The sequence below is a fragment of the Falco biarmicus genome, chromosome 3 (genome assembly GCF_023638135.1).
Source record: "Falco biarmicus isolate bFalBia1 chromosome 3, bFalBia1.pri, whole genome shotgun sequence".
NCBI lineage: Eukaryota > Metazoa > Chordata > Aves > Falconiformes > Falconidae > Falco > Falco biarmicus.
In genome coordinates, this window is record NC_079290.1 from 120725856 (window position 1) to 120743190 (window position 17335).

Consider the following 17335-nt stretch of genomic DNA (forward strand, 5'->3'; position numbering starts at 1 on the left):
TCCCTTGGGTAGTCACTTTAACTGCAACTTTTAACACCCCTTGTGTAAATACAAGAGGTATTTAATTTTATTGCACAGGAGGGAGACAAATACTAAGCTCATCCTAATGACAGCATCACATCGCTGAATGGGTGGGGAGAGGTTGGCTTGGTCCAGAGTGACATCACCAACCTGCGAAGAGATCGACTGAGAGTGGCAGGAGCAAAGGGTCTCTCCTGTGCTGCTCCAGGCTGCTTGTGATGCTCCCAGAGAGCACAAGCTGGGTGTCCCCACCTGAAGGTGCTAGAGATATGATGACCTGGGATCCCCAGGTCATGCTCACCTTGATGTTGTTTAGGAAGGGAGGATCATGCTGCACTTGAAGAGACCAGCTTGAAATTCAGCAGACATCTTCCCACTCTGGCCCCAGGGGTGGGAGCCTGTCTCCTGCTATGTCAGGACAGACTGCTGCTTCGTGCCGTGCATGCTGTCTGAGCAGATGACATGTAATCCAATAGCCTGCCTTGAGCAGCATCCAGTGCTGGATGCTCCAGGGAAAAAAGCAACACCATAGACAAATGTGACTGATTAGCAATCATCTTCCAGCCTCACTCCTCAGGATTGATAATACATCCCACTTCCTCATGTGGCTCCAGAGACTGTTCACAACCAGACAGAAGCTGAACGTCTTTAGCAAAATGTTAGCTGCCTGTTGCACACCAGGCTTCAGACTTTCAGATGTGCTGTTCAACTAAATCTCCACAAATAATGTCAACCTTTTATACCCACTGAACAGGTTGCTTCCTGACAGAACTGATGTCCTGCTGCCCTTGTTCTGCCAGGCAACCAGGGAGCAGCCAGCTGCTTATTTCTATAGCGTTTGCTATTCCATGGATAACATCAAATATACTTGGGTTATATTCTCCCCATTCACTGCTCCCAGGCTTTGAAGGCTCTCCTTGCACAGACAGCTCTTCTCCCTCCAGCTGTGATGCCTCTGCCAATCTCACTCCTCTTGGACATTTTCTACATCTGTTTCATTGGTTTAGAGCTGAGATGATTAGTGCTGAATGGAAGGATGAGGACACACGAGGTAACAGCAGCACAGTATTTTCTCGCTCATGGTCCAACATTTTGTAAATACACTGTCACCCTCGGTGACTTTTCTTCACTGCTATATGCTAAGCTGTCTAACTGCCTTCACCAATGCTTCTGTCTGTCACCATGTATTCTGTTAACGTCACTACCAAAGTTTTCCTCTGTAATTTGCACTCTAGCTGAGTGAAGTTGACTTACTAGACTTGATTGCTTTGGTTACTTTGGCTTTCTCTTGGGGAAGAGCCAAACCAGATGCTCATATGGGTTATTTTAAAAAAAAAAAAAAAAAAAAAAAAGATACTATGGCATGGTTATGGGAAGCGGATCTGACCTGCTAAAGCTGCTCTTGTCCAAGTAATTGTGTGCATTTACTATCAGATAGACCATGCAAGTGGTGAGGAAAATTTGCAGACAGAAAAATTGCTTCTAATGTAGCTATTCTCTCCCTTGGGAGATTGCATTCTGGAGGAAAGGAGTTCTGGGGTACAGGTGTCCATGAAAATGATGAACTTCTAGCAACCTTGCAATAACTAGGGGAAGAGAATTCAGAGCTGTGAGCTGGAGCTGTGGAAGGTCATGCCTGGGAAGTGTGGTCTACCCTTCGGCCTGCTTTCTTGGGATGAGATACCCGTCTGCTCTGGGGGTCTGCTCTGCCTTGGCAGTCCTGAGCGGACCAGACTTGTTCCCGATCCCTGGCTGGCTCCTTGGTGCTTCTGTAGTGTTAGACATGAAGGCTTAATATGGTATCCTGGTGTCCACAGCCTTCAGCTCTGATTCATGACAAAACAAATTTTTGAGAAGAAATTATGTGCTTACTCAAGCTATATGCCATGAGAGATCGCCTATAGTTTTGACAGCCAGCCAGAGTGCACATGCACACTATGCAATATTAATACTAGTAAAGAAATTCAGATTTAAAACTTTAGCTATACTGTACATATTGCAGTAATGGCAGAGGGCTTATAAAAGCTCATAAAGTTTGTGGACTGCTTTGCCATTTCAAATAAATGCGTAGAAAAAGACTAACTGTTCTCCAAAAAAATCCCTGGGAGGAATATATCGCATCACTACAATCTTTCACAGAAGCCAGAGCACATTGCATGTTACTATATAAACACACGTGAAAAGGAGACATTCTGTTTCAAAAGGTTTCCAGTCCAGGGCTCAGCTCTGTGAAGATTCACAGTAATGTTTGACTTGGGGTGCTGACCAACTCCTGCAGGACGAGAAGTAGGCGGCATCCCTGAGACTGGCCAAGGAGGGATGTGCACCGTAACAGGCGGCACTTCTTGACCCGGTGAGGGCTGCCGGAGCCTGCTGTCACTTGAGGCTGGCAGGCAGAATCGGCATGCTCAGAAAAGCATTTTCTTCATGGGCAGCAAGTCCACAAACACGTATTTAAAGGGACAAGGCAGGGATGTCCTGTCAGGTATTTCTAATCCAACTGTCGTGGATGCTGGGTGAATGCAAGGGGAACAGACAGCAGAAAGCAGCCATGCTCATGTGCTCTCCTTAAATAGCAACTCCATTGCCGCTGCCAGAGACTGAGCCCCGGGCAAGATGCACCATCAGTCTGACCCACTTCTTAACTTATGATTTCATGCATGCAAATAATTCTACTGATGTAAACCACAGAAATATTTGCAAAATCAAGACTCAAATGAAGTTCATTAAATCCCCTCTTTTGGCGCTGCTCCTGTGAATTGTGAAGGGAGGAAACAGACACCAGATGTACAAGGACTCCAACCAGAACCTGAAATGGAAAAGAAGTCAGCACAGCAATGACTCTTTTGTAAGACAGTTCGAGCCTCTGGCTGAGCCGAATGCTGAGACCTGAGGTCCCTCGGGATCTTTGGACATGTAGAGGAATCAGGGGTTTTTTCTCCCTTTTGCCTCACAATAATTTACATCCATGATGAGGCTTTCTCCTTCAGCCTGTGGCTATCCAGCACTCCTGACCAGCTGGCTAAGCACCTACTGCAGACCTTTAGGAAGTCTAAATATATGCACTCCCTCCACCTAAGCTGTGCTGCAGTTTGCTAGTGCTTTAAGAATTCAGACAGGTTGAATAGGTAACATTTGCCCAGAGATCCGTTCATTTTTCCCTGTCATAGAGCTCATTTTAGGTCAGTCATTGCCTCAGTTGTTTTTAGTGCTCCTAAACTAAGGTTAGCACATCTCTAATTCCTGGGATTGTTCTCAACACCTTTCGAAGGAGCTATTCATGGCTGACTGTGGTTTCTCCCTGTGGGCAACACAATATTGTTTTTAATGCTACTATCTATACAACAGAAGCTTTAGAAATCAGGAGTCACTTCAGGGGAAGTATTTCTTTATCAGTCTGTGGTAAAGACACACAAAAAAATGTTTAGCATTTTTGAAATGCATTTTTTTGAGACCAGACTCCTTTGTCTGGCAGCAGGAACTGAGGCTACAAAGTACGTTTTACCTATGGTAGGGTCTCAATAAGATCTTCAGGTCATATCAGGCCTTTTGGTATCAACAGCCCCCTTGACTGTGCACTGCAAATGCCACATCCAGTTTTCTGACACACCCCCACCCCCACCCCCAGTGATATCTTGTTTCTTGATCTTTTGGGAACAATGTGCCTGCATCCCCACGGAGCAGTTTGTTTTACTCAGCCACAGCCCCCGGGTTGATTAACCTTACTCCATGGGTGAAAGCCTCTAAAGAAATGGTTTTGGAATTCCCAAAGTTTCCATGACTTGTCCACGTCTCCTTCCTCATCCCCTTCTCCCTGCTCATTTCTCACCTTAGTGCCCACAGCATTTTCTCTTTGGCTTTAGAGTTTTCCCTTCTTCCTCTGCTGGGAGATCCTGTTTCCTACCTTCTCTCTCCCTTTCTTTCTCCCTCTCTCTTTCTGTCTTGCTTGCTTTCTTTCTTTTGCTTTATTCTGCTTTCCTCCCTTCTAGGCCATTTATCTTCAGACTGTCTCCAGATCTCCTGAAGACAGGGAGGAGGCAATTCATGCACATTCAGAAAACAGTGTGTAGGCAAAGGGGATAAAATCATCCTCCTCTGCCTGTCAAATTACCAAATGCCCAATGTTACCAGCATTTGGTATTCATGGGTGCCTGCTGTGTGCTCCTTGGGTATGCCAGGAAGGATGACCAGACCCCACAGAGCTCCCACACAAACCTAGGAAGGGCCACAGGAGTCCTGGACAGCTGTCTGCCCAGGACAGCAGAGCAGACTGACCAGCAGGTCTTTCTGGAGCTGTGTGGAGCCTAGGATGGGAGCTGAAAACACAGTGGCAGGCCAGGGAGTAACTGCTGAGCAGTGTTCAGACAGCAGGAGCAATGAAACCGCCAGGAAGGAGCCAGACATCCCATAATTTAAAGAACTGAAAGGATAAACTTGGAACAATCCGGTTCTGATTGTCTGTTTTTTTCAGCAGGGAAAACATCTCCCTTCCCCAAATGAAACCTGTGCCTACTGTCCACATTTCAAGGAACAGAATAACTGTTTTGCTGGACAGGCTTTCACCAGGTTTGCCTTCTGAGCCCTGCAGTGAGAGTGTGCATTTCCACACTGACCCCTCCATAGCTCCTGTCATGCTGAACTTCCCTGTGGCACCGAGGAAGCAGAGCTCTGGTGAAGCTGTGTCCTCCTCCACCATGTATAAAGTGGCCATATGAGGACCTCCTTCTTTGCCCCGTGTTTTTGTTTGTCTTATATAAGTTTTATCTTGACTACAAAACAGCAGTATATTGAAGGACAGTTAAGAATGTATTGCTGCCCAGAAACAGAAGATTGGTTAGGTACAGAGTCCTGGCTGGTTTGTCTCACCCATATAAGCAGGAATATTTTATTGAAAGAGTTAACTTATTCTGCTGGAATGTGGCTATACCTTACATACTTTCAATCATGCATGAATTGCCAAGAACAAAGTGGACTGTCATTTTCTGTTGGAGAGCTGTGCATCACAGAAAGTCCCTTATGCACCTGTAAAACAAAGACCTTGAAGGATTTCAGAATCCCCTGGGCTCTGGAGCAGAGCCCAAGGCAGAGCCCTTTGCTCTGATCTGGCTCTCCATCTTGCTGTGATGGAGAACAAAGATGTCATCAGCAGTCATGTGCAGAAATGGAGCATTTCACTGTCCCAGCTGGGAGAAGAACATTCCTGTGACAATGATACACAATCAGCAATTCCCAGTGTGTACACTGTTGCCCACTGCCCCACTGGGCTTTCAAGAAAAAATTTCCCCTGCTTTCATGGAGTGCTCCACTGTCAGTGGACCTCAGAAAACATTATTGGAATAGTCTTCTTTTTGGTGAAGTTAAAAAACCTAGCGTAAAAAACCCGAACTTTCTTTACAGGAAAGGGAAAGGGAATCCTGTTCAATTTCTTTTAGACTTTTTTTCCCCCCAGGTTTGTGTATTTTTTTTATTCGGTTCTCTAAAAGGAAAACTGTAGCAGAACAAACCCCTTGGTGTGACATGATCGGCCTCCACATCACATACTGTACCTTTGACAGTATGAGTAATAGGTTACTCCCTCGTGCAATGCTGCTCTTGCATAGCAAGCTCCTGTTAGTTCTCTGTGTTTATTCTGTCTTATCTTTCTCACATTTCATCACTTTCTTGTTATGTTTGCTCAGCTAAGTCATTAAAACCACTTCATTTTTTCTCTTTCCATGTTTAGCCCTAGGAAATCAGCTAAGCCTATGTAATTGATTTAGCATTTAATTTCCCTAAAACACCCTCTTTCCTGCTATGTGTCTGTGGTCCTGAGACATTTACATTTCTGGCCAGTTTGGCTGGTGTGAGAAGGAAACCTCTAAGCCAGCTCACAGCTGTGAAAGACAACGGGGAAGGCTTCTCCACCTACAGTGCAGGTACTCTCTGCTGCTTGTAGTTGCAGTGATGTGTTAAATGCCTGTTCCAGTGTTGCACTGCACAAATGGGCAGCAAAAGAGATAAATATCACCAGCTTCTGGTTGTCTACGTTTCCGTTCTCACCTGCAGTGTGAAAAGCTAAGTGCTCTGTTGTTTCTATGTTATAAAACTACTTGATGGAGGATTAAAAAAGTAGAAGAGGCAAGCAGACATATCTGAGTCATTCGGCTTTGTCTTGTTTCTCACAACCCTGATTTCCACGGAGACATCAGCTCAGCTTCATCACGAAAGTACAAATCAGCACTCCAGCACCAGTAACAACCCCTCTCACATGAGATCTCCAAGCTCCAAAGACCTTCTCAGCTCCTCTGGGTCCTTTCCTTCCAGGCTGTTATGCTGCATGGTCCTCTTCAGGAACTAGTCAAGCTCTGGCTTAAAATGAGGTGGGTCCCACAGCTCCTGCCCCACCTATTCAGTGCCCCAAGTCCTAGAAACCTCCATGCAGTGTCATGACACACAGGTACTCCTTGCATCACTATGGCCCTTAAGTTTAAGTACCTTGCAAGCCTTCCTGGTCTTTTGCTGCCTGGTAAATTTATAGAGATCTTAGTCTTTGTTCTGCTGGGTGAGAGGAGTCAAGTTTTTGGACTTTTCTTCTGGGAAAAGCTCTGAGGATGCGGCTTTGAAAGCTGCCTTGGCAACTCTACGGGCAGTTCTCAGGCTGACAGAGCTTCATTTGCCTTACCCAGACAAGCCAGCCAAAAACAAAAGCAGGTACCCTTTCCCTTGATCCATCCCCTCTGGAGAGCACTTCCATGCTGCTGTGGGATGACTCAGGGCACAGCCTCAAACCAAACTCGCCTGGTGATTCGTGTCACCATCATGAGCTTCGGGACCTCCCATGGCTTCAGCGGGTGAACAGAGTCCTTCCCTGTCCCCCAGCATCTTCTGCCTCTCCTCAGACAGAGGGTTTTTGTTGAAAATGGATTTAAATGGATTTTAAAAAGGGTGATATTTAAAAGAAACACCAGGCAAACAAAAGAAATCCCAGCTGAGCCCATTACACGTTATTGAGTTAAATAAGAGGGATTTTACACAGCTTGTAATTGGGTTTTAAATCATGGTTCCAAACAGCTGCTGATCTCTAGAAAGCTTCAGAAAGAGTGTGCTGAGGCACAGCCCCTGCTAGCACACCACGAGCAGAGCTCCCACATGCCATGAATGGGCACATTTACAATCCAGATTTTATATCTGGAGAAAGAATTTGCTGACTGCTAATCTCTGCTGATTGATAATGTTTTTACAAAGCCACCACGGAAGGTTTGCTAGTCTTGTCTAGAGAGTACCAGACTTTGGTCAAGCAAAGCCCTTTATCCAAAAATATATATTTGTCTATAAAGTGTGATTATTATTCTTAGGAATGCCAGGTACGGATGCCTATATTTCTTGTTCTTGTTAAGTGCAAGTTGTTCTACAGATAAGAAGGTTAAAGAGTACAAGATAGGCAAGGTTTTTCAGGATAGATAATACCTTCAATTAGACCAAAACCAGCATTAAAGAATTCAGACAAACTTTCAGACATGGAAGCAGACATGAAGGAAACCCATGTGTCCGATAGCTAACAAGTCCTTTTCTGTCCATTTATCACAAGAAAGATATCACACCTTCCTAAAAATCTTTTTTTTGTTGTTGTTGTTTAGTTTAATTCCCATTAAAAGTGGATCAAGCTATAGAGAAACAAGGCAGACTTGTTCCACAATGAATACGTCCACAGTGTGAATTACTTGCTGTTTTCACAGTCAGACAGCACTGCTTAACGGCAACCTTTTACTTTTATCAGTAACAAAGCCAAATTGCTTGTGCTAAAATGATTTCAGCTTTCATCTTGGTGTTTGACTGTACCAGAGCGGTATCACTGAATCATCCAGTTACTGGGACAAGGGTCCCTCTGAACATGTGGGTAGGAAGATCTGCCTTTAATATGCTGGAGTGAAATAGGATTTCTGACAGTTTGAGTCCCAATCCTAACAGGAAAGGTAACATTTCTGGCAGTGTTGAAACCTGGCACCTTTCTCCAGACAACACCATTTTACTCCCAATAATCATCAAGTAGTTATGAGTAACAGATGATTTCCTAGAAATCAGGATCAAGTAGTGAATGTCACTCAATATTCCAACAAGCTAAATTATTTGGCTATGGAGCTCTCAAGAAACAATCAGGCCAGATCCAGTTTCTAATAATTACGAAGGATGATCAAACCTCTCTGTTATGACAGATGCAGATGGAACAGATTGTTCCTTCCAGCTCTGCTCTGCCAGCAGAACCAGCGTTTCGCTCAGCTCTGAAAGACTTTTACTGTCACACAATTATTGTAGGTGTAAACTTCAGTTTTAGAGTACAACAGGCAGGTGGGATTTTCTGAAGGGCTGTATCTGCTAAGTGATGACAGCTGGCAACAAAATACCGTGGTGAGCAAAATAAAAGAACAAAATATCAGGATGAGATGAGTGGGTGCTGCTTTGTGTTGCATTTATAAGTATATAAGCAGTTCATTAAAATAAGTCCCGTTGCCAGGGCTGACATCAGACACGTGCGCTTGCACAGTGAAGTTGTCCCCCTCGTCTCGTACCCTTCAGCACTTGCCACAACAGGAGCACAGCAGAGCTCCTGACCGGGGTTTTCAAAACTAGCAGTGTACCAGTGGAGCTGGTAAGAAGCTGTTTAGTCACTAGAAAATACAGAAAACTGGCTGTGTTAGATTAAATGCAGGAATTTAACATGTGCCATATTCAACATTTCAGCCTGTGGAGGCTCCAGCCTGAGTTGGGCACCTTGTCAGTGGGTGACAGAGGTGGGAACACACCTTCGAGTGAGGGTCACAAACAGTGTCATGCTGAGCTTGCCCAAAGCTGATGGTAGGAATGTGAGAATAACAGTATCAGTCACAACCCCAAAGGGATTTAGGTGCCTGTCATCACACAAAGCCTCCACCATCCTGCTTGAACAGCTCAGTGGTTAGGGTTCATCTTGAGCACTGGGGGGATTCAGACCTTTCTGCTGCTGAATGGGACATGGGCCGTGTTCCCACCTCCCAGATGGGGCCTGAACTCCTGAACCCAGAACTGCAGGAAAGTGTCTTTCAACCTTTCCTGCTGCAGAAACTCCTCAGTAAAACCCCTGATGCTCCTTCATGCACAGTTGATATCCAGTGCTCTCTCCAGCTACACAAGTGTCCTAACACTGAGCTATAAAGTCACGTCCCCAAGCCCAGTAAGCATCACTGTCTCCACACCAGCAGACTGCAGGGAGCCTGAAGGTCCCTGACACACAAGTGAGCAGCATTCCCTTAGCAGATGACTGAGAGCTTTCCCACATCTCTGCTGCACCCACAGTGCTGGTGAGAGCGGGGAAGAAGTGTGAAATCCTGCTTCAAGCACCCTGCAGGGCGGCCACCCCAAGCTGCCACAGTGCAGATTTCCATTGCGCTTGGGACAGGCGGTGGTGGAACAGGGAGAGGAGGAGGGCTGCCAAGTTGGACACCATACAAAACCAGCACCAGGGACGTGGCGAGACGTTTCCCACTTGAAAAGCAAACAAGGAAGATCTCATGCTTTTGCATCTGTGTCAGCGTGATGGGACTGCCCCCGGCTGAACAAGTTGCCAGCCCCTGACAATTATAGCCCTGGTAATCTGCATTATCCAAGGAAGATGAAGCATTCAGGTAAAAATAGCAAGCGGGTCAGAAGGAGGTTATAGAAATACCAGAGGATTATTCATATTCCTTCAGGTAGCTATGAGAAACAGTTTGAACACAAGAATGACAGATTAAAGGTGTTGTTGACAGAGAGAAATGACTGCTCTGAGGTCTAAGCTACATTTAACCCTCTTTCTTTGGATGTACAAGCCAAAACCTTTTTCAAAGGGAGATGGCCATAAAGAAGTAGCAAAAAATAGCACACATGGTCCTTCCGTGCCAATAGTGACCTGAGAGCAGAGTGGGGAATCAAACAAGAGGTTCAAGCTGCCTCATCCCAGGGAAGTGCCTCTACGATGCTGCATCTTTGCCCTTTCTTGGCACATGTGGGTCTGAGCAGGGACACTGCTGGGACCATGAGGAGTAGCAGACTCACATCCTAGGGGGTTTAAAAAGTTCTCTCCTGTTTTCAGAGCAGAGCAGAATTTATTGGGGGAGACTATCAAAGCACACTTAAGAAATTATATTTCATGCATCCACTGTCCTAAGTGAAGATAACAGGTAGCCACAGAAAATACAGACCATAGATTTAGAAATGCCTGACAGTTTTCTACTCAAGGTGTTCTGGCCTTGGTTTCTCAGTCACTTTAATTTCATCTGTCACAGGAAGATCTACCTGTAAACCTTATTAGATTAAAACTAGCATAAAACAGATGAGGCCAGAAAACTGTTTTTCTGCCTCCTCAAAATATATTAAAAAAAAAGAGCAGTGTGGGGTTTTTAAAGCAAATGTGCTTAATCGACATAAAAAGAGCACAGAGCAGAAGCTGCTAGAACTGCTTATGGCTTGGGCCAGGGTGCGATGGCCTCCTGTCCCAGCTGAGCTGCACCGAGGACCCCCGTGAGAGCCCAGGCTGGGCCCCCAGTGCTGCCAGCATCCCCCAAGGCACCTCCCCAGCTGGGGTCCCACATACCCATGCAGGGCCATGGCCGTGGCTGAACTGCAGACCAGCACTCCTACAGTGTCACTCAGGCGAGGACTGAAGAGCCATGGCTGAGCTGAACCCATGGGTGTGGGTGGGGACCCCAGGTCAAGGCCATCAAGGCCAATTAGTGTCCTCAGGACCCTGACAGCCTAACTGTTTTGCACCTGTGGACATTACGATGCACTGTTCACAGCAGCTCTTGCATATGTGCCATACAACATTCAGCCTTCCTTTGAATTCCCCCCGCATCCACCTCTCGCAGACAGTCCTCCTCTCTTCCTTGTCATCAGCTGGTGCATGACAGCAGATGTGACATGGCACGAGGGAAAGTGGCTCCTAGGGTGCTGGCTGGTTTGGTGGGGGTGGTCACTGCTGACAGCTCTTGTTGGACAGTGATGAGCTGATCTCCCTGGAGACATCAGGGGCCTTCTGGGGCCAGCACTGTCTGCCAGAAGGTGTTGAAAAGCAAGGGATGCTGACAGCCTAGACCAGGTCTCACTGGAACGTCAGGTAGGGGAGCATTTGGGGCATCTGTAGCACTAATAACTTTTAATGCTTTTATGTATGTGCAGCAGAAGGCAATGTATTATCTCTGTGAATGCTGGGCAACACAGGCATGAGTGAGTAATGCTCCTACGAGTAGCACAAGGTCAACTTGCCAAGACCCCAGAGAGAAGAGAGACATTCCATCTTGGAGCATCTCCCCCCCAAAAAAAAACCCAAACCTGCAATGTTGCCAGAAGAATTGGCCTGGCAGAGCAGTGTCGCCTAAATGGCAGCAGGTTTCCTTGGCTGAGCACAGAATGATTGACCCTGAGATAGAGAAAGGGAATGGGAATGGGAATGCTGGAAGGGATGGACAAGCTGCCTCAGGAGGAGAGGTGGAAAAGGTCCGTCCAAGCTGTGAGAGACAGAGCCCTGGGATGCACAGCCCACTGACCTCACCCAGGGTGACATTTATGTTGGGTGAATGAATGGCGGTGTCTTTTCTTCTCAGGCCAGGAAGGTGTGAAATCAAATCTTCAAGTATTATTAAATCAGGTTCCCTTGCCCCGCTCCCCCTCCCAAACTCCTGAGTGAGAAAATGACCCAGTGAATCCTCAGAAAAAACTGGAATCTAGGCTGCACCAAAACTATACTTAAATTTAGATTTAAGATTACAAAGGTACCTCAGAGGAAACCATTCCTGGAAAGTTAGAGTATTTTGCCCATTTTTGTCAGTGATATATTTTGATGTTTCATTTCAGAATGGCTTTTTTCCCATCCCCGAGCAGAACTGACCTCCATTTCCCTCTAAAGGGATGAGAAAAGAGTTGAGCAATGTGCAGATAAACTCTGGCATGCTGAGCTGTACCCAAGCAATCCTCAGACCTGCCTATTATTTGCACACCTTTGTCCCTAAGCAGCACAAGGGGCTGGAGCAGAATCTGGTCCCACAGAACTTGCTCCAGCACAACCTAGCAAGCGCTAATAGTCTCCATAGCATGTAATTAAATCTTGGTCTAGACCAACATGTCTTATAAAATCTTGGGTTTAGGTCTAAAACCCAAGTAGTCTCTGTGTCTTCCCATGCCCAAAGACTACTTGTGTGACAGACTCCAGTGCAGGACAGAGATGGGTTAGCCTCAAGCAAGCTCAGAATGATGTGATCTTAAGCTCCAAATGCTTGCAAAATGTTGCTCCTGCTACCTCAGTTTGCTCATTTTAAGTTAGGTCAGGTGTCTCCAGCCACTACAGCCAGTGTAGTGAACAGAGTCAGGAAGTCTCAAGATGTTAAACATGGGACCATTTTGCCATTTCCTATTCATGGTTCATGGGAACACAAAGCAAACTGAGTGGTACCATGGAAACCCTTTGAACCCTGTAGCAATAGAAAAGATATTAAATTACTTCCTTCATTTTTCTCATATTTATCGGGTCTCAAGAGAGATTACTTATCTGAGAATCTAGCTAAAACAAAGCAGACACAGTACATCTCACCACACAGGGAGTTGTGGTCAGTAGGGAACAGGTCTGTTTGCATCGCCTCCAGCCGGGGATGGGTATAGGGACCATACAATGGCCTTAGGTAATGGTGCCTTCCCCCAGGGTGGGGGATTAGTACCAATTTACTGACATTTCATAGAACCATAGAAATACTTATGTGAACTGAAGAGAAACCAGAATATATTTGTGGCACTGTCATGGCAGGATTCATTTGCAGGAGTAATTTCAAACTCTGGAGGTGAGCCACTGGCTCTTACACCAAGGTCACAACAGAGAGACTTCAGTAGCACCACACACAATGTCCTACAAGGCATTTTCAAATATCCCTAGCCAGAGTCCCAAAGGGCTTTCTGTCTTCAGTCTGGTATCTAAATGCTGCTGAGATTTTAAAATTTTACATCGTCCCTCAATGGCTGAAAGATTTCTGTCCAGGAAGGATGGGACAGCATCAGAGTGGGCATGCAGAGAACAGTGCGTGGGGACTGTGGGCTGGTGGAGTCTGAGACCCAGCTTGGTAAAGCAGCCTATGAAATATTGAAATACTTAGCCCGATATTTGTCAGTGACATGTTTCATTTTCAAATGGTGGGGGTTTTGCCACAGAACTGGCCCCCATTTTACTCTGAAGGTATGAGAAAATGGTTGAGTAACCTGAAGTACCTGGGACTGAAAGCCCAGATGGGGACCTGCTGCCCAGATCTCAGCCTGAACACCAGCTGTGCGTCAGGGAAGGTGCAATGGGGCTGAGGAGAGCAGAAGCTGTCGGCACCCTTGTTGGGCCAGGGAGGAAGAACATGCCTTTTCCAGTGAAAATGAAGGGCAGGAGCCTAAGGGCACAGGCTCCTTATCAGGGAATAAGCAGGGGTGTGAACAGAGGGCATAGCTGCCACTCTGGCAACTGCTAATGAGCACAATCTTATCTGGTGTGAAATGTGAGCTCAGCCCCTTCTCTTGAAGAGAAAGCTGCTCCGTGGGGTGTTCTGCACCTTCCCTCTCCCCTCTCACAGCCTGGGTGTGTGGCCCTTCTGCCCTGCCTGCCCCACCAATGCTGACAAGTTCATTACCAGCTACTCACAGGAGACCCCCACATGCAAGGTCTGGGCCTCTTGACTTCAGATACCAAGTCTCTTAGACCCCTCAACATTCCTCTGAGGCACATAAATGCTCTGTGCAGTCTCTGGGAAGGGAGGTATCCGCAGCCATGTTGCATTAGGGCGGCAGGACCATGTTTCCCATCACTGGAAGTTGTTCCAGAGGTTTCTGCACAAGAAGGTGCTGGGATCTGCAGGTCTCCCTGTGGCAGTGCACACTGCCGTGTCACCCTGGCCAGGCCCTGATGACAATGCCAGGCGCATTGAGCACTGTGCCCAGCACTTGCACCTACCACTAATGATGCTGGGTACTCAAAAGCCTGGCAGCCTGGTATCAGCAAGGCTCTCGTCCTAGTAAATGGTGCAGATGACAAAGATGCAACTGTGTGCATGTCCCTGCATATGTGTAAGTACCCTCATCTGGTGCATCTGTTCGTGACAAGCATCTGCTCAGAAGTGTGGTGAGTCCATGTTGATGTCTATGTGCCTGTGCCTGCATTGGTGAGGCTATGAGGGGTGGCATATGTGTTTGCTTGTGTGGAAGGTACATGTACATACGTGTTCAACCATGCATTCAGGTGGTGGTTGTTTATTTGGTGAAGTCCTTAACATTTTGTATCTGTTTCCTTCAGCAGAAAATATATAATTTTAAATTAAACTGGAAGCTAAATGTAATTCACACATTGGAAATGATATTCAGCACATCTGTGCTTCAGGACAAGTTGTGGAAAATATGGAGTTTTATCTATAGGCAAGACTCTCTTTGGAAAGATATCTTGAAGTGTTTTTTGCTTCTTTGCTTTCCCTGTGCTCTGTGGGAGTTCAGGCAGCAGACTCCAGTCCCTTCTCTCCTGATGGTAAATGTGTATCTTTCAGCAATTTTGGCTTCGTGTTTTAAAATACCAGTTGGATCTACCATCTGAAATTATCTCACATTTGAATATGTCTGTATTTTTAGTTACTCATTCACATGTGTGGCATCAGACTTATGCTGGGACCTGCTTGGAGCATTATCGAAGGAGCGCACAGTGCAGAGTCCAGCCCTGGTGAGATGTTGCATCACAGAAGCTGCCAAGTCGGGAACCTCGCCCCGTGCAGCTGCAGGCAGCAGAAACCAGCACGGGCAGAGGCAGCACAGCATGGGAGACCTGCTTGAGTCCTGGACAACCTCTCAGAAGAATCCCAGTTTCTCCCACGAAGTGTGAGGGGAACAAACGCTGAGCTGGCCAGCTGGGATGGGAGCGGGTGGGAAGGGCAAAGCTCCCAGTGAAATACAAGTGGAGGAGGACACAGAGGGGACAGTTTAGACTGGACATCCCTGCACTGGTCCTAAGTGTGCACACACAGCCTTCCTCTGCGTTGACAGGATGTGTCCTCTGAGGGTACAGGGAGAAGCACAGATAACATATTTATTCTCTCCTTAACATCTTTCAACACAATTATCCTCTCTCTGTGCAGGCAGCAGAAGCTGCAGTGCCAGGACAGGGTACATTCAGAGTTCACCGTTTACTGCTTTGGCTTTGATTTTCCAGACTGTTTATTGAATGTCCTTTCCAGAAAAGAGTTTTTAACTGCATTGAGGCTTGTTACTGTCTAGACATGATCCTGAAAGACATGGCTCTTGGGTCCTCCTCTTGGATTGGCCAAAGGTTTCCTTTATAACCTCACCTTTGAGCTCACCTGTGAAATTACCTGATTCGAGCCATTCAGCTGTTACCTGTGAGAAGGCTGGATCCTGCTTAACACTTTGCTGAAATTTATTTCTGCAGAGACCCAGTGTTAGTCCAGCACTTCTGAAAATTTAGGCAGGACTTGCAGATTTTTGTCACCCTGAGATGCAAGGGCTGGTGCAAGACTAACCACGTTGATGCTGATACAGCTAGGTTGGATAGGAACAGGGCAGGTACAGTCCTTGTGCTCAGGCCAGACAGAGGTGTTTTTAAAACATTTATAAGAATCATTAGCAGCTACCTGAACATACTGTCTTCCAGCCACGTGCTGTTCCCAAAGTCCCCCTTTCATGCAGCCCTCCCACAGCTCTGACACCCTGTAGCCTGGTTTGCTGCCTCCATGGTTTCCACACCAAACCTCCAACAAGAGGTTAGCCCAAGGGTGACAGAAGTTGGCCAAGCAGCCCATGGAGGATATGTGCTTCCCGTGCACCCCCTTCTCCCATGGGAAGCTGAAAATGAAATTCTTTCAGACCCTGCAAGAATCTCAGATGTAAGACAAATACAGAAACTAGCCCAGAGGCTTGGGACAGCATGCACAGAAATAATTTGGTTTTGAACTAGGTTTCACTCATGTTTGTAGTTTCTAACGGTGCTCTAAGACCCGGGTGCAGAGGCAGAATTCCAAGCAACAGACAATGTTTGTAACAAATCTTTGAGGGCTGCTTTTAAAGATGAGCCCTCCAGGTCTCTATTCCCTTCAGAGTGGGAGAGGTGACTTGAATTATGTCTGCTGGCCCTAGTCATGTACATACCTGTATGTTTATAATCATAGACTTAGAGTAAAACACGGAATTATACCATTCTCTGTGTATTCACATTGCAGAGCTCTCATTATTTCTTTGTCTTGACTCTGTGCACTGGGCAAATGGACAAGAAAATTTTGCGATAGAGCTGTTTGTGGGTTTCAAGCTTCTTTTTATTTCTTTCTCCCTGAATGTCGAGAGAATTGCCCATAGCCTGGTCAGCACCTGATATATGGGAGCTCTCCTCCCAGATGATAAACTCTTACTTACAGGAGCCTTGTCACTCTTACAGAAATGAAACCTCCCTGTGGCTGTAAAACACATGGCCACACTGCCAAGGACTTCAGGACCAGAACTGACGAATGACATCAGCATGATCTCAATGCATCAGGGAAGCAGAGTCAGCATAGCCTGGAGCATTGGCCTCTCCTTGGTGACACTGCTGGACTGGTGAGCTGTCACCATGCTACCCATTGAGGTGTCCATCTGTGAAATGGGGGTAGAGATGCTTCCAGAAGGTCTGTATGGAGCCAGGTTGTATTTTCAGTCAGCTGAGAATAAGCACGTCTTCTTTGCTTGCACAGAGTGCTGGCAGCCTGTGCTCTGGTGCCGTGGCCTTCGTGCTCTGCTTGCTCCTCCCGGCACTGCTGAGCTTCCCCTGATGTCAGCGCATGTACTCCTGATGTGTCTTGCTGCATGAGAGGGTACCCAAGAGTTTCATCATTTTATGGGGAGAGAAACTCATGCAAGGTGATGAAGGAGCCATCTGCTATCCTGTTGTGCCACGAGGGTGGAAAGAAAATACGTTTCAGAAAGCCTTCTCCATGACATTGAAACTGGATCGTGCTCTCATATGGGCATCTGTGAATCTCTCCTGACAAAGTCACTGCTCCCCGGCTATTCGATATGCTCCAGTCAGAAATCTCATGTGCCAGGCGGTATGTAACCTTAACAAGATATCAAATCAGTCAGCCTCACACACCCTCAGCTTTTAGGAAGGCAAAACCCATTCAGGCATCTGTAAAGCTGGTTATGTTTTATTAAAATGTTGCTGGAGAATAGGTCACGATGGAGGATTTCTCTGAGGGAGAGACATCTGTGGGCCAGGAGAACTGATGTGAAGGGCAATGCCCTTGACTGGCAGAGGTAGGTGTGGGCAAGATGT